The sequence below is a fragment of the Oratosquilla oratoria genome, chromosome 20 (assembly GCF_046742065.1).
Source record: "Oratosquilla oratoria isolate Oo_2021 chromosome 20, ASM4674206v1, whole genome shotgun sequence".
NCBI classification, from domain to species: Eukaryota; Metazoa; Arthropoda; class Malacostraca; order Stomatopoda; family Squillidae; genus Oratosquilla; species Oratosquilla oratoria.
Window position 1 is genome coordinate 54996143 of NC_134796.1, and position 7500 is coordinate 55003642.

A 7500-nucleotide genomic window follows, 5' to 3' on the forward strand; every position below is an offset into this window, starting at 1 on the left:
CAAATATAGTGAGAAGTAAAATCTGGTATTTGTAGACACTAGTTTATAATAGTTGTAAGCCAATCTGAAGCTAAAGTTATCAATTTAGCCACAGTGACTAGGTGCAAGTGCTAAAACGAGACACTGGTCTGTGGCACCTCTAAGGTCCGTTATAGTAAGAAAAAAATGGAAACACTTTACCAGTGGCCAAAAAAAATAAAAGGAACGCAAAATTGGAAGATTGATAATAAGTTAAGGGAACCCCAAGAACTCCAACAGACTAGAGAAGGATGGACACTGGTATGCTACACCTCTAATGTCCGTTATTGCAAAGAAGGACGGAAACACTTTACCAGTGGCCAAAAGAGGAAATGCAAGATTGCAAGGAGGCGAGGGAAGCCACAGAGACCCCAACAGACTAAGAGGACACAGGAGTTATAAGAACGAGGCACTTCTGGGGCGCCTCCGACAGTCTGTTCCTCCTCGAAGTTAGAGTATCGAAGTTCTTTTCCAAAGAACGTCGGTGCTCCAATTGGTGTTCTGATCCTTTTTCTGAAATTGCGAAGTTTTTTCCTCTTCCCAAAGGACTCATGATGGCATTATGGTCTGCATAGGAAGGGGAAGGAGGGCCTGCATCTACACGTCTACAAGCGTCTTTCAAAAAGAGACGAAACGATACGAGTAAAATAAAATTCAAAATTTCGAGAAGAAAAACAAAAAAATGGGTGGAAAAGTAGGGGAGACCGGTCCTTTTTTTTTTCCCCGAAGGAACGTGTTGGAAGTAGATTTGAAATTTTAATGTTAGTTTTCCGTCAATGAAAGAAGGGCGAGGGTGGAAGTAGGGGGTGGGAGGGGTCGGAGTTGGGAGATTTTTGGATATTCCTCAGAGTCTCGGGAGGGAATGGGGCTCAAACTTCGAGAGCCTGTGTCCTGAAGTGGAAGCCAGAGAGGGAGAAACTTTTTTTTTTTTTTTTTTTTTTTTTTAGTCTCACTGGATTTTTGAGGTGTTTTGTCTCCAAGAGGGACATCAGAGAGAATCATCTCCCTAATATCCGTCTTCAAAACACATCAACACTTACTTTCGTCTGGGGGTGCATCCCCGGGGACAGGTACTCGGTCTCCGGATTTGGCCCAGGACGTACACTTTTTTTTTTTTTCTTCTTTTTTTTTTTTACTGAGAGCTGGCAACCGGTGAGAGCTCCTATGCCGACTAATATTAGCAAATGACAATAGAAAATATGTTGTGAAAAAATATATATTTTGGCTTGGCTTGGCTTGGTTTGGTTTGGCTTGGCTTCCGATTACGTCCAAGCATATAGGACACCAGCAGGACGGAGGTAAAAGTGATCAGCAAGATATTTCTTGTATTTTACCTTTTACCTTTTAAGCTTTTGAGATATTTTCAAGCTGTTTAAAATAACAAATTACAGGAAACGAATACTATCGTCGACATCACATTTAAAATAAAATAAAAATCACAGAATTGTCACATCGCTGTGTTTGTTTTTTCATATGAATAATTTTCCCTTTTCTTGGTTTTGCTCACAAAAGATCAACATTTTCAAGTAAACATTTCTTTCAATAAGAATGATAAAAAATACTGTAATAACGTTATTGATTTTTAAGACGACGAAACTGACACATCATTAACACGGTCTCAAGCTGAATAGAATTTCCTGTTGTTAGACAAACTAAAACCCTCACGTTTTTCATAGGCAGACTGGAGTCCTGTAAGGGCCTAGTCACACCAAGCTTACGACCTGTTTCCCATCACCGCCGATCTGGCTGATTTGTGCTGTTCCTCTGTTTATAAATAAAGAATTCAAAACAATGCAATTGGAATGAATCAGCCCCATCATGAAGATGAATATGAAATAATAGCCACCACGAGAGAAACAAAAGTGCCACCGTCGAAGGGTGGTGGTCGGAGACAGGTCATAAGCTTGGCGTGACTGGAGCTTAAGGCCTTAAGCACAATGGCGACTTTGTAGAGCCACAAGTGGCTGCGTTTTGTGGCGGGGATATTTTCTCCCATAGGTTCCCATTGTTTTCAAGCTTTGCCGATCACACTTGGTGGGTGTGATCGGCAAAGCTTGAAAACAATGGGAACCTATGGGAGAAAATATCCCCGCCACAAAACGCAGCCACTTGTGGCTCTACAAAGTCGCCAGTGTGCTTAAGGCCTAACTGTAATGATATACCAGTGGACAGTCACGGAAAGACTATTAATGGCACCCTAAACGGAATGAAGCCCATCTGGTATTATAGATATTTAAGTAAATATATAGATACATGAATAAACAAGTAGATAATTAAATAAACAAGTAAATAGATCAATTACTCAAATATATAACTAAATAAGTGAATAAATAAAAAGTCAATAAATCAAGGAATCAATCAATCAGTAAAAATAAAGATAAATAATAAACAAATAAAATAAACAGATCAACAAATAAAATAGACAAATAAATAAATAAACAAATAAAATAATAACTAAATGAATAATCAAATAAATAAACAAGTGAACAAATAAATAAATGAATAAATAAATAGATAAATAAATAAAAGTAAATAAATAAATGTAAATGAAAATAAAATAAAAATGAACGAGTAAATGAATAAATTAATAAATAGAAAAATAAATAAATAAATAGGTAAATAGATAAATAAATAAATACACAAATGAATAAATAGATAAATAGACAAATAAGAACAAGAAGACGAATGTATAAAACAACAAATAAAAATAAAAAAGTATATATATATATATATATATATATATATATATATATATATATACATAAATAAATCAATAGAAATAAAAAAAATATCTACTTAAACAAAGAAACAAACACATAAATAAACAAAACAAATAAATTAGATAATGTGGCACAACTGTATCTATGGAGTGCTCCGGAGCAATGAAAGGGTTGACTGTAGCTGGTCTTCCTCAATGGACCCCACTCCCTGTCTTACCCTCTATTGACTCCACTCCCTGTGCGACTTCCTCCTCTTCATAATCCTCCCAAGGTGAAGACTCATTAGCCCTCCTTTCACCTCCTCCTCCTCCTCCTCCTCCTCTTCCTCTTCTATCTCCTCGGCCTCTTCCTCTTCCTCTCTCCTCTCTTCCCCCTCTTTTCCTTCTTCTCTTCTTATCTCTTACTTCCTCCTCTTCATAATCCTCCCATGGTGAAGACTCATTAGCCCTCCTTTCACCTCCTCCTCCTCCTCCTCTTCCTCTTCTATCTCCTCGGCCTCTTCCTCTTCCTCTCTCTTCTCTCCTCCCTGTCTCCCTTCTTCTCTTATCTCCGCCATCCATATTTCAAATCATTATCATTATCTTATATCCTCCTCATTCTCCTTCTCCTCTTCTTTCTCCTCTTCCTCTTCCTCTCTCATCTCTCCTCCCTTTCTCCCTTCTTCCTTTCTTATCTCCGCATTCCATATTCTCAAATCCTTGTTATCTTCTCTTCCTCCTCCTCCTCCTCCTCCTCTTCTATCTCCTAGGCCTCATCCTCTTCCTCTTTCATCTCTCCTCCCTTATCCTCCTTGCCTCCCTTCTTCTCTTCTAATTTCCACCTTCCATGTTCTTAAATCCTTATTATCTTCCTATCCCTCTCTCCTCTCTTCCCCCTCTTTTCCTTCTTCTCTTCTTATCTCTTACTTCCTCCTCTTCATAATCCTCCCAAGGTGAAGACTCATTAGCCCTCCTTTCACCTCCTCCTCCTCCTCCTCTTCCTCTTCTATTCCTCGGCCTCTTCCTCTTCCTCTCTCTTCTCTCCTCCCTGTCTCCCTTCTTCTCTTTTTATCTCCGCCATCCATGTTTCAAATCCTTATCATTATCTTATATCCTCCTCATTCTCCTTCTCCTCTTCTTTCTCCTCTTCCTCTTCCTCTCTCATCTCTCCTCCCTTTCTCCCTTCTTCATTTCTTATCTCCGCATTCCATATTCTCAAATCCTTGTTATCTTCTCCTCCTCCTCCTCCTCCTCCTCTTGTATGTCCTCGGCCTCATCCTCTTCCTCTTTCATCTCTCCTACCTTATCCTCCTTGCCTCCCTTCTTCTCTTCTAATTTCCACCTTCCAAGTTCTTAAATCCTTATTATCTTCCTATCCCTCTCATTATCCCTCTCTCCTCTCTTCTCCCTCTTTTCCTTCTTCTCTTCTTATCTCTTCCTTCCAAGTTCTCAAATCCTTATTTTCATTTTTTATGTCTCCCTTCTTTCTCGTATATTCTCAAGGTCTCGTATATTCATCATTTTCTTGTCTTTGCTTTCTTACCTTTTCATATCATTCTGAATTCACTCTTTATCATGTTTTCATCTTCGTCCTCTAATTATCTCATCATCCTCTTACTCCCATATTCTCATTTCCTCATACTGTTCTTTTGTCTGTTTAATTCTTATGTAACATTCCCTCAGCTAGTTTCTATTTCCATTTTCTCATTATCTCATTCTATTCTTATCTTCATTGTCTTATCTCTCATCCTTCCCTTACCTCCAGCATTTCATTTTATCCTATTTTTATCATCCTCCGTCTCATCCACTCATCCTACTTTTAATCTCCATCTGTCCCCTTCCTCAAATTGTACTTATCTATATTTTCTCACTATCTCATCCTGTTCTTATCTCCGCTGTCCTTTCCTTCATCCTCCTCATATCTCCACCATTTCATTGCTTCATCCTGTTTCCATCATCCTCTCATCCTATCTTTAATCACCATCCTTACCTTCCCTTGCAGTATTGGGTTCAATTCGGCAAATTTAGATTGAAGAAGGAAATGGACAAGACCTGATTAACCAATAAGGTGTTTAGCGCATGAAATAGACTTAATAGCTATGTAGTAAGCGCTGAAACTATCAGTTGTTTTAATGGAAGGTTAGATAGCTTCATGGATGTGGATAATAGGTGGTAACGGACATGGAACTGTCTAATGTAGGCTTTATGGTCTCTTGCAGTCTCCTTCATTTTTGTGTTCTTATGTTCTTATCTCCACCCCATTCCCTAACCCAACACTTAGTTCTCCTTCTCATCCTCTCAACCCCCACCCACTCCACCCCCTCACCCTCCAACACCAGAGGAACACTTCTTCATTTTTCTCGTCTTCCTGTTCTTCCCCACCCGTGGTCTGCCGCCCTGCCTACCAAGAAGACTCAAGGTTTCCTAAAACTTTCTTATCCGTTAATAAAGTCTCGATGTGGCTAAAGCTTCAGTGAGCCCCAACTTCCTCCCTCCCCAGCAGGAGGAAGAAGCCCCTTGAGAGTCTTGCTTCCAGAGGAGAGCCGCCCTCCGGAAGACCCGTATCTGGAGGTGGTCTCGATTTCAGGCCGAGGAGTCTTCTTTAAAGGGAGCGCGAGGGTGAAGTACTCTCGGCCTTTGAGGCGTCTTTATACAGTACATCTTGACTAAAGTCGAGCTACCAAGACGTTCTTGAGACTCGTTTGATATTCATAACATGCTTGCACGCCTTTCCAAAGGCCCGGCCACAGTCACCGCCACTTATAACGGTTACATAGATTTTAGTTTGCTATACTAAGAATATGTTTTTATCTACATAAACTACAATTGTAACACCACCGTCATCACGCTATAACGACCACTAAAGGCTCGTTTCACGCACGTATCGACTTTTCGACGTTTGCAGTTCACGACACGAAGTCGTGTTTTTAAATGACCATGGGTGTCTATGGACGTTTTCACACATCACGACCACGACCACGTGTGAAAGCGTCCAGACACTCATGGATATTTGAGAGCACGACGTCGTGTCGTGGACGGCGCACGGCGAAAAGTCGATATGTGTGTAACGAGAATAACAAGTCGCCGGGACTCGTAAATGGAACTTTGTTTTTAGTATATTCTAGGTAGACAACACGTGTGTTTACTTACGTATACTACTACTACTACTACTACTACTACTACTACTACTACTATTACTACTACTACCGTAAACACGATATAAAGACTATTAACAAAGTAATACCAGCTCAAACACACCCTTACAGACACTCGCCACTTATGCACACTAGCGGTTCGAGCCGTCGCGATTCAATTACAACATAACTCAAAGGAGACGTTCATACACAACCGCGCAGTTTTTCTTGAACTATGCGGTACAACTGCGGTTTTTGAGCGGTTCAAACCCCTAGTGTGAACAAGGCCATGCGGTGTTGTACCAGGTGCAAGTGTCCGCAACTATACACACAAGTTTGACTGCGAGTTCGACCTTCCTGGACGGGACTCAGCAACATCTCTATCAAAGTAAGAATTTTTCTTGTGCGAGAGGAGGAAGAGGAGGAGGAGGAAGAGGAAGAGGAAGAGGAAGAGGAAGAAGAAGAAGAAGAAGAAGACTCAGAAGAAGACTCAGAAGAAGAAGAAGAAGGCTCAGAAGAAGAAGACTCAGAAGAAGACTCAGAAGAAGAGGACTCAGAAGAAGAAGAAGGCTCAGAAGAAGAAGACTCAGAAGACTCAGAAGAGACTCAGAAGACTCAGAAGAAGAAGACTCAGAAGAAGACTCAGAAGAAGACTCAGAAGAAGGCTCAGAAGAAGAAGACTCAGAAGAAGACTCAGAAGAAGACTCAGAAGAAGACTCAGAAGAAGACTCAGAAGAAGAAGACTCAGAAGAAGACTCAGAAGAAGACTCAGAAGAAGAAGAAGAAGAAGAAGAAGAAGAAGAAGACTCAGAAGAAGAAGAAGAAGAAGAAGAAGAAGAAGAAGAAGAAGAAGAAGAAGAAGAAGACTCAGAAGAAGACTCAGAAGAAGACTCAGAAGAAGAAGAAGAAGAAGAAGAAGAAGAAGAAGAAGAAGAAGAAGAAGAAGAAGAAGAAGAAGAAGAAGAAGAAGAAGAAGAAGAAGAAGAAGAAGAAGAAGAAGAAGAAGAAGAAGAAGAAGAAGAAGAAGAAGAAGAAGAAGAAGAAGAAGAAGAAGAAGAAGAAGAAGAAGAAGAAGAAGAAGAAGAAGAAGAAGAAGAAGAAGAAGAAGAAGAAGAAGAAGAAGAAGAAGAAGAAGAAGAAGAAGAAGAACAACAACAACAACAACAACAACAACAACAACCTCCGAAGAGTCTCCTCATTTCCCTGCGACAGGTTGAAGACCTCAAGAACCTCGCAGAATCTTGGACCAACTCGAACTCTTGAAGGACTCTTCGTGTTTGATGAAGAAAGATCTCGAGGAACCGGCCATGGTGCAACCACGGAAGGAAACTAAGGGTTTATACTCATAAATACTAAAGAGAAAATACTGATAAAGAGGAGGAGTAGAAGGATAAAGAGTAAAAATAAAATAACGAAGATAGAGTTGAAGAAAGTAAGAGGATGAGACTGAGACTGAGATTCAGACTGAGAATGAGAATGAAAATGAGGCTGAGAATGCGAAAAAAAACGTAGAAGGATAAAGAGAAAGTCAAGAGAATAGGATAAGACTAAGACCAAGACTGAGATTGAGATTGAGACAAAAATGAGAATAGAATTTAGACTGAGATTGTGGATAAAGAAATTAGAATAGAAACAATAATGAGAATGAAA